Below are 16474 nucleotides of genomic sequence, written 5' to 3'. Positions count from 1 at the left end.
CAAAATGTGCTACAAGATGGGAGCATTTATCTGATAACATTTTAAATACAAAGTAAAACAACGCTGCACTGCTTTGCCTACGGCGCGAAAACCACCGGCTTATGTAACGTGATAGTAATGTGTTTCTACCATAAATGAATCAAATCAAATCAAATTTATTTATTTTACATATAATGAACATAACAAATTATAAATTCAAAGCGTTCACGACATGGCAAAAAATAAGTGTTAATAATTTTTAAAAATAAAAATACAGAGAATAAGTAATAAAATAAGAAATTAAATAAGAAAATAAATAAAATAAGTATCAAAATAAAAGTAGATGGAAGCACACAGAGTGAACTTTGATAGACCCTATCTTAAAAACTTATAAAACAACGTCCACCCAAATTCACCCTCACGTAAGTGGAATATATCAATATCCGAAGCGATTTCATTAAACATGGTTACTGCCCTCCCAATTGGCATTACTAATGGCAGGTTAGTTCTGCACCATGGGAGAACAAACAACGGATGCCCTCGATTCCTAAAGTAGTTATCAGAGACACACAAGCCAACACCACCAAGAATGGCAGAGTTCACATTTACGCCGCGTATACGTCTGAAAAAATATGTAGCTAAATAAAGATCCCTTCTAAATTTTAAGCTACAGTATGTAAGCATCCCTAAGAGAAAATCAGTCGGATAGAGCCATGGATAATATCCATACAGCCGAAAGTAAAGAAGTCTTATAAATTTCTTTTGGACTCTCTCCACCATAAGGCCATACTTCAACTGATGCGGGGCCCAAACGATAGACCCACTCTCAAGTCTGCTTCTAACTAAGGAGTTATAGAGAATTTTTAGTACCGTAACATCCGAAAAGATCCGGGAAGTACGCAAGACAAAGCCCAACATCTTTAGCGCCTTTTTACAAATGGTATCTATATGACCACTAAACGTCAGTTTACCGTCAAACGTAATTCCAAGATCTCTTACAGATGATATTCGCGAGAGAACTCTGCCATGCATCGAGTACTGGAAAAACAATACTCGTGAGGCTTTAGTAAACGATAAAACATTGCATTTATCAATATTGAAGTCCAGTTTGTTACGCCTGCCCCAATCTAATATATTATCTATATCAAGTTGGAGTTGACGACAATCGTCCAAGGTGACAACTTCCATGAAGAGTTTCAAGTCGTCAGCAAACAACAAAAACATAGCATTTTTAATTACCAATGCTATGTCATTTATAAAAATCGTGAACAGCAATGGCCCTAAGTTTGAGCCCTGGGGGACACCAGAAAATGTGTAAAAGGTCTGTGACTGATAAAGGCCGTACGAAACGTATTGTTGACGGTTCCTAAAATAACTCCCGAATAGCTTCAAAAATCGATCCGACAATCCAATAAGTTGGAGTTTTTCTATTGTATTTTGTTTTCCTTTGTATTTCCATGTAAATGATAATCATGCTACGTGCATTGAGCCTGTTCTCAGAAATTTCCATGAATCAATGCATTGTCTTGAGCTGGCCTCAGATATGAAAATGAAATACAGGGTGGGGCATGGGAACTTCCTTTTTTGAATATGAAACAAAAGACTGTACAGGTTTAATTTTTTAGGTAGTAAGTAGGTACACTGCTAATTTACTTAATAAACTTTAGTTAAAGTTTTAAGTCCTAATTAAATTATAGGTCGGTACACTGAATAAAACTGAATATCATACGTAATAATGATCTTATTTATTAATAAAAATTAAATTGTAAGTCAGGTATCCATAAAATTGAATCATGACAATGACTGACAAACTCAATGTGAATAATGGCCTTGCATCTCCTTGTAAAGTTTGGGTAAGTCAGGTTCGTATGTTGTTGATTTAATTTTAAGCACGATTCCAGGTTCTCATCAATAAACCGATTTCTCAATTTACTCTTGATTTCCTCTCTTGGAAATCTTTTTACTAATCACAAAACTTGCAATATTAACATTGTTGAAAGATTTTATTCAGTACCTAATTAAATACAGAACTTTATTTTTCTTGACTCTTCTCCTCAGCTGCTTTCTTCCTTGCATCATCGACAGAATATTTAGCGCAAAATTACGAGTTTTTAGTTGTAGTATCTCTCTAAATTTGAATGCGCTAATTTTTTCCGACACATAAATAAAGGTCGGTAAGCCATTTAAGTTTTGAATAAACGCGAAGTCTCGGTCTATTCAACATTACATTTACGGTTATCCTCTTCCATTTTCTTTGCTTCTTCTTTGTAGCCATATCAAATATGGCAGAGAGCATCTGCGGCAGAGCCGCGCTCAAGGGGCCAAAGAGCCGCAGTTTGCCGACCACTGCCCTAGCCTGAGGGCCCGTTTCAGGATGTGGGGGCCATGGTGTAGGTACACCGAGTGCAATAGACAAAAGACCGATAAACGAGATATTAGGCTGTGTTGTATTGAGTAGGTTGTGTATAATTTAAAAGCAATAATACTTTTTTGTCCATTTTCAATTAATATGTTGAAACATCAATATTAAAAAACCAAAAATCTGCGATAAACATTCGGCGAAAAGAACGACTACACCCACTACGGTGGTGGTGTAAATCAAAAGAACATTTTTTTTCGGTGGAATTCGGCATAAATATTGTAGCTCTCTAGACCAGTGTTCCCCAAACTTTCGACATCTGTGTACCCCTTCTATAATTTTCGTAACACTGAGTACTCCTCGTCAAAGAAAAATGCATATAAGTACTTTAATAACAATCAAAATATATTCCTTTTGTAGTACATAAACAAAATAATAATAAACGAAAAATAAAATTCATTCATAATAAAATATAAATCAAAGTTATATTATAAAAAAATAACATTCATTATAAACCATGAGAAGGATGAAATTATGTAAGTTGAAACGACAGATCATCATAATTTGGTTCCCTGTGGGTCTATTCTATACTTATCGACCGCTAAAGTGATAAAGTAATAAATATTATCATACTTAGGGTAGGTTTGTATCAAAATATTAGCACTTATTGTAACAATTACACGAAGTTGGTTTTTATTGTTGCAATAAGTGATATATTTTAACAGCACCTATCTTGCTGCTGTTGAAATATCCGCACTTATTGCAACAATAAAAACCAACTTCGTGTAATTGTTACAATAAGTGCTAATATTTTGATACAAACCTACCCTAAGTTTGATACTATTTATCACTTTAGTGTTCGATAAGTATAGAATAGACCCACTGGTTATTAATTTTAATCTGAGATGCGGTTCCACACCCAAAGGCTGTTCCTTTTTTGACTTAATGTCTACAAATGCTGAAAAAGCAACTTCACATAGATATGAAGTTGAAAAAGGCAATGTATTTCAGGAATTTCTCTGTTAAAACTGGATACACATGTTGCATTTGCAACCTAAATGATGTTTAAGTACACTCCTTGTATTTATTTTGCAAGAATCCGTCTGAAGCTAGTAATTCCAACGATTGCTCTTCTTCCGCATGTGATAAACCTAGCATGGATGTTGTATTAATGCTTGTTGCACCAGGCGTAGCCATAACCCGGTGCAGCACGTACCCCCACCAAACTCTTCCCGTACCCCAGGGGGTATGCGTACCACACTTTGGGAAACACTGCTCTAGACCAAGCGGGTAGCACAGCCGATATTATTTAAGCAATGTTTCAGCATACTAGGTACACATGTCCAGCATGGTCGCTGTTCACTTCCAATCCGCCAGTCGCTGATGACACGGTCAACGGTTACCGCCACTATGCCTCCAATTTAATAAAAACTAGGAGAAACTGTACAAATATATCGCCGTGTATTGTGAAATTATGTAAAAATATTTATATGAAGAAGAAAAGGAGCCTATGGGACTAATTTCCATTCTCCTCCTTCGGCCCCCCCCCAATAATAAATCCTGGGTGCGCCACTGTAATAAACTATAATTGTATATATATTCAATAACAATAGTAGATTCCATCAAAGATTCCGTTTGACCAAGCACATAGACACAGCGACGTCTTTAGGTAAAGTGCCGCCCTTAAGCAGAATAAAATAATGCAACCCCTTCCATTAATATTCTAAAATTGTGCGGCTAATTTAGTTAATACTGCATATCGAAGGGTTGCCAGAGTTAACGTTTTATAACTTTGCACTTTTTTGCACTCTTTACTATACTGATAAGCCTCTTTGCGTAATTACCTCGCATAAAATTAGATCAAATGATATTTACTTGTATTAATATAATATATTATTTACTAATAAATAAATAGACAAACAATACATGTAAAAAAAAAAATTTTGAATATTTTATATCATTTTCATCCTAGAGCTGGAGTGCAAAGTTATGAAGCATATACTCTATCAGGGAACTCTGAGTGTGGACATTTGCGACTAAAGTAGAAAGCCGATACATTCACCACGACTAGTCCTACTTTTTCCGCCCCTCTCGTTGTTGTCTATGGATGACCTGTCATTGTTCTATAGAGTGCTCATACTGACGCGTCTGTCGTGTTCACACAGGGAATGGTTTGATTTGAATAGATAAGTTACATGATAAATAATACACTAGCATTAACACACCTTCTACAAATGTAATGCATAGATCAATGCTACATATTTTTTGGAAATCGATATTACCAACGGTTTTTGTGTGAAATACTAGTCTGACTTTGACCTGGTGATGAATAACAGGAATGTATATTATTTATAAATAACACTGATAGTTAATATATTTTGATTTGAGATGTTTGTATAATTCAATTTGAAACGAGAAAGGGCGAATCAATATGTCAAGCAATCTGGGATCTGATTTTGACAACTAAACAGTGGACCGCTCGTTGCTTGTGCAAAAAGATATGCTCAGGCTTTATTAATCTAAAGACGGTGCTGGTGTGGAGTAACAGGCAACCGATCGCGAGTGTGGAAGAATATGTGATAAAATTAAACACGACGAGTCAAGAATGTCACACGTCAAATACTGACAACTGCTCTCGGTGTATGCATTGACGCTCATTCAATATTGGTGTATTGAAGGTTGCATCACACACTATTGCACGTCTATAATGTTTGGTTCATTTTCGTAGGACACTCACACATTCAAAAACCTGCTTCAAAATGTAATGTATTGGGGAATAGACTATCGGAATGATATTTATTAATCTATTCTGTGATATGAACTATGTATCATCATCGGCCGGGGTCAATCCACTGCTAGATGAAGGCCTCCCCAAGCTTCTTCCAACTCTCTCGGTCCTGTGTCTTTCGCTGCCACGTATTTCCGCCGAACTTTACCAGTTCGTCAATCCAGCGGCTTTTAGGGCGACCCTGTGGCCGTTTCGTAGTATGTATCTATATCATGATAAGATTTTAATTGAATTCTACAAAGGACTTTTACTTGAGGTATATCCAAATATAGTTAAAAATGCTTCTTTATTTGGAAGTACCTATATTTGTGAAAAAACATTTTCTACAATGAGCATTAATAAATCAAACTTAAGATCAAAATTAACAGACAACCATATCGCATCTATTTTGCGTATTCACACCACAAAATTTGAGCTTAGATTACAGTATTTAGTTTCAAACAAACAAAAATATTGCATAAATCGGTGTGTTTACTTATGTACGCGCGTTAGAAGTTATTCTTCTTTGGCGTCTAAACAAAAACAAAACTTGTAATAACCTAGATTCTTCGGCTAGCTCTGGTGTGGTGATTTAGAATCAGGTTCACAAAATAAATAAAAGTGTTTCTTTGGTTCATCGAACTATCTATATTTCAAAGTATTACGCAACCAGAATGCATTATAAATTATAAAAATTATGTGTTACATCGCGGCTGGTCACACGCAAAAAATACACTCTGATCTGTTTTCCTAAACGCGCCAATATAAGTATAACTTCAAAAAAAAGCATCGCCTGGGTTGTATGAGTGCCTAGACATTTTCCAGTGCTTTTATAAGAATGTAGACTAAAGTAAATAGTATCATGACACCTACTTTTGTATTTCATAAACCATCATCTACTACCTACACTATACAGGGATTTTATAAGAACCTAATACATTCGCCTAGTATGAAAATATCTTTATTCATTATTTAAATTTAGTAAGAATGCGAAAATTCTAAAAGAAATTACCATGGTAACTATTAAACAATAATCAAAAACGAATTGTCTTTATTTGATAATAAAGCAATATATACCTACATAAGTTTATGAGTGCCTAATACATTTTTTCCAGTGCATCGATAATATTTGGAAAATAGAACATTATGATGATTTTATATTTCGTTCACAAACAATCTACCTTATCTATTTTATGAAAGCCTAATACATTTTTTTTAAATATGGAATATCAATATTATTTTTAGCGTAGTAATAAATAGGTGAAATTGTAGAAGGCATTGTCATTTCTTCATAAACAATCTACCTGCATGATCTTATGCGAGCCTAATACATTTTTTTTTAAAATGCGATATGTATATTATTTTAAGCTAGGTGAAAATTCTAAAAGAAATTGCCATTTTTTTAAAAACAATCTACCTGCAGGGTTATATGCGAGCCTGATACTTATTTTTTCAAAATATGCGATATGAATATTATTTTAAGATAGGTGAACATTTTAGAAGACATTGCCATTTTTTTAAAAACAATCTACCTGCAGGGTTCTATGCGAGCCTGATACATTTTTTTCAAAATATGCGATATGAATATTTTTTTAAGATAGTTGAAAATTTTAGAAGACATTGCCATTTTTTTAAAAACAATCTACCTGCAGCGTTCTATGCGAGCCTGATACATTTTTTTCAAAATATGCGATATGAATATTATTTTAAGATAGGTGAAAATTTTAGAAGACATTGCCATTTTTTTAAAAACAATCTACCTGCAGGGTTCTATGCGAGCCTGATACATTTTTTTCAAAATATGCGATATGAATATTATTTTAAGATAGGTGAAAATTTTAGAAGACATTGACATTTCTTCATAAACAATCTACCTGCAGGATCTTATGGCACCCCCCAAACATGAAAATTATGAGGATGATTTTAAACATTGAAATTGAAAACCAATAAACTATACCTTTGGGCTTAGACAATTAAAAACACGGCAAAAAAATGATTTGTAATAATTCTCCGGCACCCTTTTTAGAAAAATTTCTTAGATCTTAATTTCTAACACAACAATTTCGATATACTAATGTCAGGTTTTTTTAGAAACCCAATCCCTAATGGAACTGTCAAAAAATTCTCGGTGTCCACCCGAATTCCGGAGTGGTGTAGGTCATTGCTGGGGAGGGCTGACAGGGCTCTAGCCTGGGGGCACGGGCTGTGGGGGGCCCGGCTAGTCGGGTTGACCAGATAAGTGAGATAAACACACATCATAAATTAGCTTTAATAGTAAAAAAGTCGAACACTTTCAATTACTTATATAATTGTGCAATATATTTTTTGATTATTATGTGTCGATACTCGACAGCTCCATTATTAAAGTAGATGTATTAAAAATCGCCAATAATTCACTGTATAAGTAATTTAATTGTATAATTAGGTTTTAATTTGAACTAAAACACAATTTGAAAAACGTTTATGTAGTGTTTCACATTTCTTTTAATCTTAGCGGTAGGTAGGGGGCCCGCTAAATATCCTAGCCTGAGGGCCCGTTTCAGGATGTGGGGACCATGGTATAGGTACACCGATTGCAATAGACAAAAGATCGATAAACGAGAAATTAGGCTGTGAAGAAGGAAAAGAGCCTATGGGACTAATTTACATTCTCCTCCTTGCCCCCCCCCCCCAATATTAAATCCTGGGTGCGCCACTGCGTCAGACCCCCTTTTGTGGGAGCTATGCCTGCTGGTTTATAATGCAAAGATAACTGACAAAAGTGGGTACTGTTTTCAGTGAGTGTTTCCACTTTTACATAAAGTAATAAACGCAACCTGATTCCCAACCATAAGCAGGAGCTCCATCAGTCGTTACCGATACTATTTATCTACCTTTATGAATAGGAAATCGAGTACGATTAATATAAGTACGACTTAAATGTATTAAATATAATATCTTCTCTTTTGGATCGTTCCTCCATTGGTAAAACTGTTAATAATTCTTCTGAAGCAAACATGTCTTTAAAAACCAATCGAATAAAAATATATAGTTGTGAAATATCCGTGTAATCTACCGACTCGTCAAATTGCAAGGATAGGAATTTACATTTATTTTATTAATGTTTTCCTGTAGAATTTCTTCCAAGTTCTCATCATTTGTGTTCTTCGCATGAGTGTATTTCTTGATAATGATATGTAAGAGAAGAGATAAGAACTAGCGGATTTTAAGAGCTGGAACGTCGAGTAGTCATGACTCGTTTGAACAAGAAATAGTACAATATATTACTATATCCGCGATTGACCAAAAATACCTTCGCGATCGACGCACTGGCCATCCCTGCTCTATAATTCGAAAATATTCTCTTAGGACGATGAGAGATGGGAATCTTAACTTGATCAGTACAAGGTCTGTCGGCCATGTCAAGATGTTGGGTTTGCTACTGTTGACATCTAATTAAGAAATGAGTATGTAATGTGTAAACTTAAATTTAGTACACCATATTGACCATATTGTACTGACAAGAAATTTAATCCACAGTAAAGTAGTGATGAATCCGAGTTACATTTACAATATTTGTAAATACAAAATTTTATATTTTCTATTTATTAATTAATTCTAATTACAAAAAGCGACAAGTCCACAATTCAATATTTTCGGGAAACAACGTTTTTATGTTTCAAGCTTCAATTATTTGTTTTAACGTGAGATTATTTTTTCCATTGTATTCTATGTCGAAATTAGAACCTAATGGCAATTTATTTTAGCCGATAAACTCTTAAATGTAATAAATATAGGCAAAATAAAATTGGACATAGCGCTACGTGTACCTCACTTTTTAATTTATTTCGCATAAGGCACATATTTCCGTGGCACTGTCATGAGTTTACCAGATGCTACAGCATAGGAGACGCTCTTTTCAATATTGAACGTTCCCTTATTGGTTGACTTAAACACGCGCGAAATCAACCAAGCTTTAAATAATATGAAACACGGACTTGGCGCTTTTTGTTATAAATCGAGACTTAAATATTTTTTTTTGTAGGGTAATGTCGCGTTTTGGAATTTATAGATCAATACATATTGTGTAAAATTATACAAAGAATACGTGCGTATTTTTTTCTCGATTTTAACCAAATGTGGACTATCGCTTTTTGGAATTAGACGCCTCATTTGTTTGGATCTAAACCGTGAATCTAACGGGTTGTAAATGAAAAAAGAAACAATGCATCCATTTTAGAGAGGTCTTCAGAAACCTCGGGATGCAGCCGAACTTTACACCACATTGTCGTACCGATTAGTGAAATAAGTGACTAAAAATTTGGTTGAGAATTTATTAATGCCATTCGAATAGTGTTTGTTATGATGATAACCAGTCAGCATTGTACGTAAAGCGTGGAGTTTATTAATAGGTCGGTAGGTACTTAGACACATCAGCTCTCAAATTAGGTAATCACCGCATCCAAATTAACTTATCATTTGACTTGACAAATTAATGATACGACCCACAGCTATTAGCTCTGTTTAGAAAATATGATATTTGAATAATATTTGAACAAACATGCAGTGTTTGAGATAGCAACTTGGGGGGTGTGACAAAATTTTGAGCAAGCATAATGATGACGTTACCTGTATGTTACATTATGAAATCATCAGTAATATTTAAGTGACACATTATAGTGCTAATTTCGATAAGCTCACCATTACATAAATGTGTTTTAGTGGAACAATTCAATCTTTCTTCAATATGTATTGTAACTATAGTATGTCCTAATTCTAATTCAAAACTAGTAACAAAGGGCCCGATCAAATATTGGTTTAATTGCCTCAAAAGATATCACATCGAGTCTCAGACAATGCATTCATCACCAACGTCCCCTCTAATTTTTCTATTGTGTGTGCGGATCATCAATGCATCTGAGCAGGGTTGGTGGGTTGGTGTCACCCGGCCCGGCCAAGGTATTTATTAATTTCAGTGATTTTATATAATAATAACACTAACAACGATAATTTTTCAAGTAAATAAAAAAATAAGAAATAAAGAAAATAAGTAGGTATTCGTTGATAAAATATATTAAATACTAAACTTACAGAACTTTTTTTTTATGTTTTTAAAATCCATATACTTACATATTTGTATGTTGGGTTGTTTTTGTTCAATATAAACACTTTTATGCTAAATAAACATTTATAAAAAATGAACATGTGATGGTTTCGTGCATTCGAGCAAAACCTCAGAGTAATGTAGAGATGGCCTATTTTTGGGCAAAATGAAGCCGTGTTACTAGCGTATAATGCACAATAGAACAACATTATTATTATCAACTTAACTAAGAAACGTCATACTATCGTGTTGCTTCTCAGTACGACTGCCAAATTTAAACACAACATAGTTAACCATAATATCATGTTTTATTAAAATAACTAAAAATAACTACTACTAACTTTATGTTTAACACAAAAACAATACACTTCAGCAACACGTGGTCAGCTCAATTTTTTCCGGCGACGTTTTCATTTTTTTTTAATTCAGCCGTATCTTACACTAACGCATAGAGCGGAGATATAAGCATGCCGAATGCTTACTCACTCGAACTTATGGTTCGTTTTTGTTCAGGCCTTAAGCAAAACTAAAATCTGGCAAAAGAAACTTTCTTTTACAATATTTTTGTGTGACGACTGTGCGGGGGATGAAAACATGTGAACGGACATATTTTGGTAGGTGTGCGCGCGCACACCTTAGAGGGAACATTGGTCATCACTTATATTGTACCTTTCGCACTTCAGATAGCCAGTCTCTTTACTGTGAGGTTTCACAGTCTCGTACGATTGTCCCAGTGAATCCCTTGAACAAATTCATCTACGTGCTATTTATGATTATGACACCAGCGAAATTACCATTTAAAACATATTATGGACTATGAATATGCAAAAAAGCCCATACAGGTCTGTGGAGTCCAACCCTGGACCTTAAATGAATATACACTATGAAGACTGAAGACTTTTGAAATGTGGCTGTACCGGCAAACCATGAAGATATCCTGGACTGATTACGTTACCGATGGGGACCTTTTAAGATGAGCCAATAAGATAAGAGAACTTATAGCTACTACGGAATGCAGAAAAACGGCATACTTCGGCCATATTTTCCGCAATGAAAAATACGATTTACTCAAACTCATGATGCAGGTGAAAGTAGAGGGCAGTAGAAGCGTAGGTAGAAGGAGATTCTTTTGACTATGCGACCTCTGTAAGTGACTCTATGTCCAAGGTGTTGGGGATCTGATCTGGGGGACTGACGAGTGATATGACTGGCCCAGGATAGGTGTACTGCAAATTAGATAAAAGGAATACTATGAATTATTCAAAAATATTTTTTATACATAAATGAGAAAACTTAGTAAATTGAATTTTAATGATATACATCGGTAACCATAAAATAATATAGAATAATAAGATGGGATGCTTTAGCTTTTAGCAGCTTAACGGATTCACTTTTATAACGTTTAGTTTCGTGGAGGTGCAGTCCTTCCTTCACGTGATCTGGCCCCATCAGATTATCTTATTTTCTGTAGTCTACAAAACCATATCAATGGGAAACGGTTTAGTACAGAAGAAGTTGTCCGCAGGAAACTTAGTTTATTCTTCAGATCAAACCCGAAGGAATTCTATCACTGAGGTATGCAGGAAGACATCTTAAAAATAGTAATGGAAGATGTATCTCGTTTACGAAATACCACGTTTTTAAATTTTATTTTCTGTTGAATCATATAAACTTGACAATTCTATGTATTAATAATTTAGGACAAATAAGGCAATTTGTCAACAAATCTTTTTTTTGCTATTTTGCAACAAACAAACAAATATAGAATACTGAAATGTAATTTTGATTTCCATAGTAACGCACGTATATATTAATAATTTAGTTGCTAGGACCACCCCCTTAGCAACCAATAATAGTGGATTGGATTACGGATTTCTTCCGAAATAACTTTTCATACAAAACAGAATTAACTGAAAATGAATTTAATTCTACTTAAAGATGGCTAAAAGTATTAAAAGATTGCATTGACGTCGTGTTCTGATATATTCTAAAAGTTTCAAATGTCTAGCCAGTCGGGAAGTTAGTTAAAAATCGATTGCAAGATTAGTACTGGATAAATAACCACCGGACAAACAAGAATACGAGCTAAGAAAAACGTGGTAAAAATTAAAGTTAAAGTAAAAGTAAAAGTAGATGGAAGAACACAGAGTGAACTATTGATAGATCCTATTTTAAAAACTTAATGATGATGACGTTTGGTTTATATATTTGATAATAAATAATGGATAACTGGTAGACACATGTTTTAATGATTAAACACGCTAAAGATAAGGAATTACGGAAATGTTTACTTTCGACCTTTCGTGCGCACATTTATTTGAAAATCGTAAATATTTTTCTTCTGCATTACATTTATCAGTATTATTAATTTATCACGTACTTTAATTACGTCTCTTTAGTCTCAAATTTTAATATTACTGCATTACTATTTTTTTTCCAATGGCCCTGTAAGATAATGTACATACGTTTACTACGTCACTAAAAAATATGGAGTGTTTGCTGTAAAATAGATAAAAAGCTTTAATTTTAAATTGTCTAGCGTGCGTCGCTACAGAAATCTCTAGAAATAGATTTAAAAAATAAACAAAAACTCGTTCAAGGTTTGACAAATTGTTAGGTAGTACAATATTATTATTGGAACAATTGTTATTCTGAGACAGCGAATAATAGATAGGTATTCAAAGGGTAAAAATAAATGCAGTCGCTGTTTTGAGTACTGCCTACCGCACGTGAGGTATCCAGGGAACTAGAGATGATAGTATTATGTTTTACTAGGATAGTTTGAGTTTTATAAATATTTTATATACCTACGACGTATTACTATATATTATACCCACTTACTTTAACTTATATGAATTTATTTTAAACCGTTAAGTAGATTTTTTTTTATTTACTCTTTTTATTGTTAAGTACCCATTATTGTGGGGAATGGGACAATTGGACGCCTGGACAATTGGACGCCGCACTATCGTAGACACGTAAACAGAACGTAAACGAGGAATTTTAATCAGTTTCTATCTACTAATTAGTAGTTTTAATTCACTTTACTCTTAACATGTTTTTTATTGCGGATTGAGAATTACCATGCCTAAGGCTTTATATAAAAATAAAAAAAAAAACTCCCTTTTCCTTAGAACTTAAACATATGCACGATTAAATCATTATTTACGTGTGCATATTTAAATTCTCACTAACTATTAAATCATAATACTTATAATAATTTAAACATAAATAATAATATTAAATTTTTTATTAGTACCTAACGTCTATTTATTTTCGAATTGCGTGGCGTCCAGTTGTCCCGGTGCCAAATCGTCCTAGACCCATTACTGTGTATTTATATTATGTTAAGTATCTGTGTAATAAATTATTATATAATATTACCTACCTATATCAGTTCTATAGATTATCATACATTAAAAAAAACAATTGGTAGGTAGTTTATTAAGTATACCTATTAGTAGAATAATAATGACAGTTGGGTTTTAACATTTTCACGACAATCGGCAATTTCTTGGAGTAATAATTTCTTTTATTGTGCCAACTGTCAATTTATGGTGGAACTGCATTGTTTTACTGATTAATTTAAGAACACGCAAAAAAAAATAGTAGATACTTATTCCAGTTTTATTATTTAATAAATCTGTACCGGTTTCGTCCGCCTCAGAGGGACATTTTCAACTGAATAATATTTATAAAACAGGTATTTACCAAAATAAATTCAAAAAGGCGACACAAATAATCGACCAATTATCCGTCCAATAGTACGTTGTCACTAACTTTTATTGTTTAGTATAACATTATTAAAAATATATTGAGTAGTAATGGAAATTTATACTTTTTCCGATATTAATAATATAATTTGTTATTTTTTCAGAATTAACTTAGTTTCCTCTACGTATTTATTAGGTAGATACTTATATTTTATACATTTTTTGAGAACACTAATTCTTATTCAACTGTGCATTTCAGTTAGATATCGCTATTTGCTGCTTGGAGGAGTCAAGTGAACTTGTGGTTTCGTAGGGATATCAATATCAAAAGTCCACCTTTAGGTATTTTTGACTTTCTGTGAATTGCTGAAGAACTACTGCTTTCTAACATTTCTGCATTATCAAAATGTGGAATTTATTAATTTTAAATATTATATACTTACTCGAAATAATATAAACTTTCACTCTTGTGGCTGTGTATTTGAAAAAACAATAAGCTGTTTTTCTCCTATTCATCTATTATGGACTTGGCTGATTTTGAAATCTAGCGACGGTGCTGTCCTTCCAGGTCAGCACTCCCATATAACCAAATGCACGCCTAAGGCGTAAAACCCACTTAACGCAGCAAGTGTGGCTCTCGCGCAAAATTTCACAAGTGGCGCGTAAATCAACGAAAATACAACGTAATCAAATACGCCAGTGCCCACTGGATTTGACGACGCATTATACGCGCCCGCCGCATGAATCATCGTTTTTTCGCGAATCACCGCTTCTCGGCGATACGAATGAAAGAAAATACAATGGAGTCCATTCATTGAACACAGCGAGCAAAATCACGCTCTGGACGGCGTCGTCGATCGACGGGCGAGAAGTCATTATATAATAACAGAGAACTCATTGTTTAATTTTATTGCATGTCCTATATTTCGCTGGTTGAATAATGTCGTCGTAAATATTAATTACAAGCTCCGAAATAATATAATATTTTTATTGCTTTGTTATGAGAGACACTGTAATAATAATTAATTTGTGCTGTTTGGGCTGCTTATTACATAGGTGAAGGGTAATGCGCGGCAAGAGACGTGTGATTATGGTTATGAATAAATGCTTCATCCGCCGACTCCGCCCGCTCGACGCGTTCTATGGGCACTATCGCTAAGAGAGAATTATTCTATGTATATTTTATTTAAAAGATATTGCAGGTACTAACTAATGTAACATTTTAGCGTATTGCATGCTAAGGGAAATGTTGACTGGTGGAAGGTGGAATATCCTAGAAATAAATTATTGGTATTGGAAAACACTGGAGACTCGCAACATCAACTAGGCAGCTATTAAATTATTACGCACAGGTAAACAGGTCATTAGAATGCGACCTATGTATTGGTGTACTGATAATAATTTATTAACAGAAGTTCTGCGGTTGCGATTAGTAAAAACGACGGACTTTGACCTTTGTCGCGTGGCACCACCTAATTGTATTTTAATAAAATATAATATTTTAAATGACATATCGAGCGGTAGGTAATCGATATAGTAATAAGACGTAATCGAATACATTTATCTTTCGTCGAAGAAACTAAAATTTATGTTTGGCGAAAATTCGGTAAATGTGCCACAGAGGTGGACATGAGATTTTACAACTTTCTTGTTAGACTAAACCAAACCTAACCCAATCTAACCTACCCCAACCTAATAATATTAACTCATATAATCTTAGTTTGTGATAATGGTGTATCAAAATGTATGAAAATTTCAAATTTTCAATTAACGATTATTGGATCGAAAAGCCGATGCGCCGACAGAAAAAGGCATTCATTATAATTGTCTACATGGAATACACTGTTTTCGTAAAAAAAATATATAAAAGCTCGTGTTCACCTCTGCGGCACAATTACCGAAAATCCTAATGTATCACTTGATCGGTCTAGCGCTGGGGAATGCGAGATGTCGACAAAGCCAATAATCTAAATTAATAATAAAATTATAGATTTGTTAAATAGATCCATCTGTGCAAAAACACTACGAAGCTTAGACTATAGATACATACGAAGTTTTTTTACAAATTTTCAAGCTTATGATAATGTCTAAGGCAGGTGTAGGGGACATTTTCATGTTGGAACGCCACAATATTAAGTTAACCGTAGATATACGAATACGGTCGCATTCATTAAACTACAAAACGTATATTTTTAATACAATTAATATTAACTTTTAAAACTGGAAAAAAATCGCTTGTGTCGCCACAGTGTGAAATGTTATAGCACACTATTTAACACGAGTCTTCGCAACAACCGCAAAGCGCAAATCAAATTGAGGTGCATGTCGCCTACTGTCACGCTGTCGCGGCGACAAATTTCGTCTATGGTTTCGTCATTTTGCAGAATATTTTGAACCATCATTATCTCTGTAAATCCACTAAGGAATGATACTGATGATGAGTGCCTACTATAATGTATTAGTAATTTGAATTATTATTTAATAATTATTCATGCTAATTTCAATTAATTTTAACAGTTTCTACGTGTGCGTACTTTAAAATGGGTGGGAATTAATCGCACAATGCAATAATC

The sequence above is a fragment of the Rhyacophila brunnea genome, unplaced genomic scaffold (genome assembly GCF_057557595.1).
Source record: "Rhyacophila brunnea isolate RB1 unplaced genomic scaffold, BYU_Rbru_1.0 scaffold_2, whole genome shotgun sequence".
In the NCBI taxonomy this organism is placed as follows: domain Eukaryota; kingdom Metazoa; phylum Arthropoda; class Insecta; order Trichoptera; family Rhyacophilidae; genus Rhyacophila; species Rhyacophila brunnea.
Note: the sequence above shows the minus strand (reverse complement) of the source record.